The 9,204-nt window shown below is 38.5% G+C and overlaps 2 long non-coding RNA genes across 2 annotated transcripts; one reads left to right on the forward strand and one right to left on the reverse strand.

The window, feature by feature from the left end:
* Positions 1-948: 948 nt before the first annotated feature.
* On the reverse strand, positions 949-3,695 carry LOC143678868 (uncharacterized). Its single transcript, XR_013173455.1, has 3 exons — positions 3,591-3,695; positions 2,680-2,755; positions 949-1,253 (listed from the first exon to the last, which is right to left on the reverse strand). It is a non-coding gene; the product is annotated as an uncharacterized LOC143678868 (long non-coding RNA).
* Positions 3,696-4,245: 550 nt separating this feature from the next.
* Positions 4,246-6,493, forward strand: LOC143678867 (uncharacterized). The gene is made up of 2 exons (XR_013173454.1): positions 4,246-4,405; positions 5,925-6,493. It is a non-coding gene; the product is annotated as an uncharacterized LOC143678867 (long non-coding RNA).
* Positions 6,494-9,204: the final 2,711 nt, after the last annotated feature.

Genomic DNA, 9,204 nt, shown 5'->3' on the forward strand with positions numbered 1-9,204 from the left:
AGACAAGCTGATGTTCATCAATTGGGAGCTGTTACTCTAGTGGTTAAGACCTGGTTTAGCTCCTTAGCTTTCTCATCCCTCACTACATGAATGAGAGCTTCTTTGTAGTCTGTAAGAAAGGGCTTCTAGGTTTCACACTTGGTTTTGCAGATGCTTTTTAATAACTATCACTTTTCCGCATCACTTTTCTTGAGCTCGGGTTAGAAAATTTTTTTCTGTATAAGGCTAAATAACAAAACATTTTAGACTTTGAGGCCACACGGGCTCTATCACAACTGTTCAACTCTGCCTTTATAGTGTGAAAACAGCTATAGACAATATGGAAATGGATGTGCATGCTGTAGTCCAGTAAAACTTCATTTACAAAAATAGGAAGAGGATAGAATATGGTCCATGGCTACAGTTTGCCAACCCCCATTCTAGTGCATTAATGAGTTCACAGTAGCGTCTCAATTCCATTGTTCTTCTAGCTTCTATGCCTGCATTTTTCAAATGCATTATACATAGCATAACCCCATGCATTCCCTTCCACTGATAAACCAGCCAAACTTGGTGAAAGTTTTAATAATTGAACTGCCACTTTATGCCAGGGACTATCTGTGTTCCTCTATTAATGGGGTCCTTATTGTCCGATGAGTACTGTTTTAGTTTCCCAGCTGCTAAAACAAATGCAATCCAATGGGTTGGCTTAAATAACTAGAATTTATTGGCTCTTGGCTTTGAGGCCAGCAGACATCAAAAATCAAGGCATCAGCAAAGTAATGCTTTCTTCCTGAAGACTGCGGTATTCTGAGCTGGCTATTGGGGGGCCTTGGTACTTAGCTTTTCTATAACATGGCAATGCACGTAGCACCATCTTCTCCTTTCTCTTTCAGTTGCCACTGGACTTCCAGTTTCTGCCTGCTCCCCATGGCTTTTCTTTCTGTATGATTTTCACTGTTTATAAAGGGATCCAGTAATTCAGATTAAAGCCAAACTTTACTCAGTTGGGCCACATCTTAACTGAAGTAACATCTTGAACAATTGCATTTATAATGTATCTACACCCACCAGGATGCAGACCTAGACTAAGAACATGTCCAAACTGAGACATACAATTTTATCCACCACAGGTAGTAAGTAGCCTAGCTCCAAAATTCCATCTTGTTACCTCCTTTCTCAGACCACTCTTGGCACCAACTTTGCAAGATGAGTTCTCCAGAAACAGACTCTGAGATGCAATTTAATGTGGAGGATGCCCATTAGGTAAGTACCTGTGGGAATTAAAAAAAAAAAAAAAAAGGAAGCAAGATTGGGCAGAGAATAGTTGACAAGTGACAGCCTTAACCAGCAGAGCTGTCCTGCATTGGGCCAGAGTGAATGAGCCTCTTTATACCTACTTCTAGCAGGCTATAAGGGAAGGTCACCTCAGGAAGGGTACAACCTTCAACAGCTGACACAAAACCTGAAGGGACTATGAACTGAAAGCTGTCCGCAGTTGAAGCAACAAGTACTTCTTTGAAGAATGATCTGGACAACGCCATTCTACATTGTCCCGTACACCTACTCTTCTTACCGACAAATCTCCCCTTTGCTGTTTCAACCATTCATTTTGGTCCTTTACCACCAACACTGGCTTTGATCGTGCCCCTTACTGATTCTGGCTGCAGAACATTTCTGACACTTTCCATGAGATCTGTGCCACATGCTGCCTTCCTTTGCTGACTGTCATTGAATATATCATCTGGTGCTCACCACTGATACCCTGTTCTTCTCAGAATCAAAGTCTTCCTCAGTGCTGGTTTGCAGGGTTGCAATGATTATGTTCTCACCAGTTTTACCTCTCTGCTGCTGTTCCCTTTGTGTTTCTAAGCGTGGTGAGTGTGTATGGACAGCTTTTACCAGTTATGTCTGCCTTCAAAAAAGCAGATAATTACAGAATTAGTGGGAGTGGGAGCAAAAACCAACAGAAAAATAAACTCAAAGCTTCAGTGTAAATGGTCAGACAGTTGACAAATGGACTCCTGTTGAGTGGGCTCGACAGTGCCATCCAGAAATAAGTAGGCTGCTCTCAGTCCAGGCTAATTTGTCTGGTACCCTGAGGCAAGTCTTCCATGCTCTATTTCCCCCTCCTGTCATCCCATCTGTATTCTGGGGAACATAGCTCTTCACTACGTCTGTACCCTGGGGATTTCATAATGGTTAAAGATGCTAATTCTTTTGAAAAGGTGATAAGCAATGCATTATTATTTAGAAGAAATTGAAATTATTAGCTGGAAGAAGGAAGAGAGGGATATTTGGGATCAAACTGCAGGAAAAGGGATAGGTTTGAAATAGAAGGAATAAAAACAAAGAAAAATGAAAAATGAAGAGGAAGAAGTAGAATGGAGCAACATAAAATGTGGGAGGAAGGACACTGAATAAAGAGAATGAAGAGGGAGGAGAAGAAGAAGAAGGAGAAGCAGCAGCAGCAGCAGCATATGAGGAGGAGGTAGAGGAGGACAGAAGTGAAAGGGGTAGGAAAGGGGCCAAGAAAGACCAGTAAGACCTCTACAAGTAGAGCAGCACCTTCCCCTGAACAAATCATTTCATGTCCAGACTGAACCTCAGCATTCATCATGGGAATGAAACAGTCATTTCATTCAGAAATGGGATGCCAAGGGCGTAGACAGAATGTCCTCAACTACAACCCTGTCTTACCTCTTGTTTATTAGGCCAGTGCAATTGATTGGCCATGATGTATTTCTCCTCAGAGCCTTATACCTGAACCAGGTTCCTAGAAAAATCAGAAAAAAACAAAAGAAAAAAGTGAAACTTCTAACAAAGAATACAACCCATGGACCCAAGAGATTATTCATATAGATCTGGGTCAGGTTCTCTGGTTTCCCCTTCCACTCCACTATATGAACGTATGTTGGGAAACTCAGCCATTATCAGAAATCCTTTTTAAGGTCAAGAGGAAGTTGCACATTACTTTAGTCTGCAGATTTAATGCTCAAAGAATGCCATAAGAAATTTAAGATAACTGGAATTATTTTTTAAATGTAGCTTTATTGTGCTCTGCTCCCCTGCCAGCAGTAAAGTGGACTCCTTAAATAGGCCTTGTAAAAGCAGATTATAAAAGCAAAGATCCAAAAGAAGCAGCCATTTAAGCACCCCTCCTGCTGTACACACCAGTCACCAAGGACCTTTGAATGCGCACGATAGAAACAAGCACAGATTTTTATATGCTCTTTGCCTCAATTACACAGGTGTCATACTCCTAGTCAATCTCTTTCACCTTTGCCAGTAATTATTCCCCATCTCTGCATTTACCCTCTTCTTCCCTTTCTTCTTGTATAATAATTTTAGCCCTCCAGGGTGTAATCATTTCTTTGATCCAAAGGACAAAATCAAATTTGGTTTTATATAGATTTTCTCATGGCTGTAGCCCAGAGCCCTTGAAAAAGTGATGCTAATGGCAAGAGAGAAGAAGGTCCTAACACCCCCACTTTTCTGTCTTTACTCGGATGGAGATACCTACCTAATCTCTTTGTCCCCATATATTAGGGAACTGAGCACATCACAACAAGATATATATTAACTCCTGAATGATCCTCAAATTAAAGTACCTTTTCCTGACATTGAATAAAATGTACACAGTTGTGTTGACTGTTGTCTCACTCGATTTACAAGGTCTTAGAAGTTCATGACTTTGTGTACGGGAGTTAGATGAGGTGGAAAGGAAAGTCTTTAAAGCTCTCTGACAAGGGAAGAAATAGCGGAAACAAGAAAGTCCTGGGGTTGGGAAGTGAGGTACACATTGGGAAGTAATCTTAATGTTTTTACATATTAAATGCCTATTATGTGCCAGACACTTTACATAAACTATCTACATTTTCTCCAACCAAGGTATAAGATTCAGTCCAAATCTGGGTTTGCTTCATACTGGCTATATGATCTTTAACAGATTAATTAGCCTTTCTGCACCTCTATTTTTCCATATGTTAAATTGGGATAATAATACCCGCTTCACAGAATAATTGAGGAGGATTAAATAGGCAGCACAGTGACCAGCTCAAAGAAAATATTTACTGTATGGTACTGATTATTATTATGATGATGATCCTCAAGCCAATTCTTCAAGCTTTTAAATAACTTGCTCGAGGACACAGAAATAATAAAGAGCAGAGCTGGGATTTGAGCCCAACTCCCTCTGGCTCTTTCCACTGTGGAATGACACCACAGAGCACGGAAGATTGTATCCATGGCAACTGTAGAGTGACTTTGGTGACAGTTTTTCTAGCTATTGGTAATGTACCAATTCAACTTCCCTGTGCAAACACCTCTATCCCCTATTCCTACCTAATCAAGGGTTGGTTTAACTTATTGCAATGATTTCCAGAGAGTTTATTTTGGTCCAGGAAGAAAAAGACATCAATAAAAAGTGAGTGATGGAAGTAGAGTTACAAGAAGACTGTTATCATCAATTGTAACAAATGTTCCACACCAATGCAAGTGTTGGTGGTGGGGTGGTATATGGGAATCCTGTATTTTGTGCATGATTGTTCCAGAAAGCCAAAACTTCTCTAATAAAAAAGATTTTTTAATTAAAAAAAATGAGTTAGGGAAAAGTTTCCATCTTCAAATAAGAGACCATTTGACATTCAAGATTTTAGAAAGAGCCAATAAATGTATATCCAGTTATCACTCTATGTCTGACTATTTTCTTCTTCTAAGCCTCCTTTATATTCATTCATTCAACTAATATTTATTGAGCATTTACTGCATGTCAGGCACTCTTCTCTTCTGGGGATACAACAATAAACAAGAAAGACAAGGTCCCTGCCCTTGAAACTAACAGGAATCACTGCACAGACATTGTAATTGAATATCAAGACAGGAAGGAAACTAAGAGATCATCTCACCAACATCACAGTCACTTAAGGATGTCTTCAATTTAAAAATACATAATTATAATTAAGGAATTATGATTAAGAAATTAATTACATGAATTAAACGAGAAAGAAAGAAGGGTCAGATATTTTAATAGCAGCATAATGGATGGATTTAGTTAATTAGATAAGGCATCTTCTTTACACTAATCCTTCCTAATCTGGATTTGCCATTCATGGAGCTCGCCACATCCACCATCCCTTCTAAGGGAAACTGTTTGCCCACAGCTTCTCCTGAAGGAAGTGGTCTTGGGTTATTTTATAAACAAGGGATGGCCACTGACTGGACAATGTGAGAATCTCACACAAGTGTGGACAATCTATAGGCTGGCCACCAACCATCCGATAGTCAATTAAGAAAAGTTCTACCAGATAGAGGTAGTATACTTATCCAAGATAACCAGTATTTCTCCCCAGAATTAGAATGGGGAAAAATTGATGTAATATATTATGATAACAGCTTTAGATATATGAACCCATAATTTATCAAAATAACAAGAGAGGTAGCTACCATTATTATCCCTATATTACAGATGAGGAAACTGAGGCACAAAAAGGCTAAGAACTTGTACAACTTGTAAATTATACAGCTGGAATTTGAAATGAGATAGTTTGACTCCAGAATCCATGCTTTTAATCACTTTGTGTCTCCAAGTAGTAGGAGAAGAAATAAGAAAAGACACAGAGAATAAGGAGCAGGTCCTCTTAATGGTGTCAGAGTGTAGACCTATGAATTCTTGCTCTCAAGAAGACAACAAAGATGACTCTAGTGCTCAGCATTGTCTGAGATTATGGGTAATAAGTGTTCCCAGATCCCTTGAGAATATTGTCTTCTCTATTGCACTTCTCTATGTGCATTCTTTCAAGTTTCTTGCGGCTCAAATGCCTAACACTCCTCAACCAAAAGTCCCCCATATATGAAATTCTAAAACATCAGAATGTATAAGCTATATCTTTTGCAACAACACTGTATTTGCTTTTTTTTTCCTTTTTTTTTTTTTTTATTTCTAGGGAATATAAATCGTGAACCTCCAAATGAGGAGAACCTGGGGCTTAGCTGAGTACCTGGGCCTCTACCACTTCTGTGATCAGCACATGAAGACCTGGCTGCTGAGTGTAAATCTGCGAGAAGATTCTGGGAATCATTTCATAGACCATCTCAGCCAGCCAAGCCTACCAGACCTCACATGCCTCTCCTTCTAGGACACAGATAAAAATAGCAGTTTTCTGGGCTTCTCTATTCCGCATCTCACATTTCCATATTGCTCCGTCCTTCCCCTCTTTGACCAAGAATTTTACTGTTCCTTTCATCTCACATTTTTGCAGCATGCCCTCTGGAATCCCGATTCCACATAAGGGAATTCCAGTTGAAGATGTCATATATAAAATGGGTCAATTAAATGGCAATTGCCTTATCTTCTTTCATCTACCTTCTGAACCTCTTTTAACTAATCTCACATACTCTGCCAATATACACAACCTCCTTCAAAAACTTTTCCCTGATTCTTTATTCACTTGGAGGAGTTAATGGTCAATAACTGCCATTTGTCTTTTCACAAAAAGTAAAGCTGTTGGGAAAAGCTCTGAAGTTAGAATTTTATTTGCGCTAAATGTAGGAGAGAATTTGGAAGCAGGGAGTTAGAGGAAACCAGATCTTACTGGCACTTCTGCAACCTGGGGACAATCACCTCTTCTACTTTCCATAATATGGTTTAATATCAGACTTAGGCACAAATTACAAGACTTACTCTGAGAATAAAAGAGTGTTTTTTTTTTTTGCTTACAGGACTACAACAAACACTATACAACATCCCTGTTTCAAACAGGAATATATCTCTATCCTATATGTCAATAGGATGGTAATATTGTAATATACTTAGGCAATAAAATGATGTTTTTAGCAAGGAGAAAGAAGACATGTAAATAAAAACTTTACTATTTTTAAATTTCACTAACTTAGAAAAAAAAGATGAAATATTTCTCCTTCAAAATTTCCTTCATTTTTCTTTCTTAGGGAGGATGACATCCCTGACAAGTTTGAAGCTTATAGCTTTAGACATTTCTGAGTTACACAATCAACAAGAAAGAGATTGCAGTATTTTCTTTGAGAGGGGAGACTTGAAGAAAAAAAAAAGCCTGTATGGTCTGACTTATGGTGGAGAGACTGGTGGAATTGTATCAGTTCAAACACAAAAAGGAGAAGACTCACTTCGGAATGAGCCGTGAAGCATGGCCATTTCCAGGATTAAATTTTTTGTGAAGACAAAGATGAATGTCCTGAAATGTCAGAAGAGAAATGGCTGTTATATTTATCCTGGGTGTCTCTATTGGACAGTTGGGTCCACCTTCACAGTGGGCTCTAGCGAAGTCTTATAACAATCACCGACATAAAAACACAGATTCCTGGAGAACAAATGCATTGAAGGACTATAATAAGATCCTCCAATCAGCTCTTGGATCTGTATATTCTTAAGCTCATGCTGTGGATAAGGAAGCAGAAGCTCACCAAGATTCAAATGAGTTGCCTAAGCTCGCATAGATGTTGACTGGCAAAGCCAACAGGAGAAACACAGGCTCCTGTGCTTCAAGTGTGGGTTCATTTCATTTGACCATCAGCCACAGGCATGCTAGCCAATTAGATGAAGTATTAGTCCACCCCAAGCAAGATGCTATTCTGGATCAAAGTAGATTTTGGACCCCTTAGAGGGAACCAAGAAAATGAAAGGATTCATTTCCCTGATAATATAATCAACCTTTAATCTGGTTCAGACTAAAGCAGCAAGTGTTTTCTAATGGAAAACTGTATCCAATGACTTTAGTTTTCTGTGATACCACTTAATTTTTATGTAAATTTTATAAACCCTAGAACTAATGAAGCATTCTAACATCCATCAAGTGATATGAAGTTCCATCTATGCACTAGGCATTGCCATGGATCAAAGGGATATAAAGAAGAATGAAAAGTATCCTTGGCCCAAGAAGATTATGCCCTAGTGTTTCAGAAGGGTGAAAGAAAATATCATAGCATGGTATAAGTGTAAATAAAAAAAAAACCCAAACAAACCAAGGACAGGATAGACCAAATACACTAAATTCAAGGAGTCAGAAAAGTCTTCACAGAGGTGATGATTTATCTTAAATTTGAAAAAAAAAAATGACTAGGAGAAAAAGGAGAAGGTGCATTCTAAACGTTAGTTCTTTTATGTTGTTCTGAATTTCATTCAGGACTAAGCATGAGAAGTAGAAAATGGCTGACCTCATATGTTATGAAGCATGTTCATGAGTTTCCAAGATATATCCCCTGGATCTTGATAACAGATTGGCTTCAAATTTGTTAATTACATAAACTTTGGCCATGGCTTCAGGTTTTAAAAATCCTGTTTTCACCAACAGAACGATGGTGGGTTTTACTAAGGGGCATTTTAAAAAAATGGGAACCTTATTTTATAAAGGCTATGATACCTTTCCAGATTAAGGAATAGAAAAAAAAATCTTAATTATTACGGAAAACCCAAAGGTTAAAAAGTCCGTGTTTGAAATTGTCCCAAGGAGTCACATTTCCAAAGGAAAAAAAAATGAAATGTGCTTTAAAAATGATTTATCTTACTATCATATCAGGAATGTGGGAGAAAGAAAGAAAAGCTTTTCTTAGGAGCTCTTAGAGGACTGCCTTGACCCAATCTGAAAGTGAAGACAAAATTCTGGGGGAGACTAGACAGAGATGAAAGGGAAAAAGATATTCCTGGATCATGTGATTTAAAAAAAGGTGAGTAGAGGGTGCACGGGTAGTTCAGTGGTTAGAATGCCCACCTTTCATGCGGGAGACCCAGGTTCGATTCCCAGACCATGCACCAAAAAAAAAAAAAAAAAAAAAATGGTGATTAGAAACCCAAAGAGATCCCACAGAATAAGAAGAGCTCAGGCACCTACCTGGAGGGCTTCCCTAAAGGGAACCTGGATCCAGGAAATGACTCCTTTTAAAACTGAAGATAGTCTATACTTGTAAAAGCAATTGGGAAACTGTTTCTTGAAAGTTTGGATAACTATGCAAAAGAGTTCAGAAAAAATTAGAAACAGTTTCAATAAATAAGCATCAGCATAAAGTACTCACAGTATTATTCAGGTGAGTTTTAAGGTGAATCAGTTATTGTAGATGGGGAAACTGTGCTATGATGATAATGTTAAACCTGATCACTGAAAAAAAAAAAGTAACCTTATTTGTGGCACTTTCCAACTTCATGATATGAATACTCCCTCCATGGCTGATTTCAAGCTTCAATGTGATGTCATC

The sequence above is a fragment of the Tamandua tetradactyla genome, chromosome 4 (assembly GCF_023851605.1).
Source record: "Tamandua tetradactyla isolate mTamTet1 chromosome 4, mTamTet1.pri, whole genome shotgun sequence".
Lineage (NCBI taxonomy): Eukaryota > Metazoa > Chordata > Mammalia > Pilosa > Myrmecophagidae > Tamandua > Tamandua tetradactyla.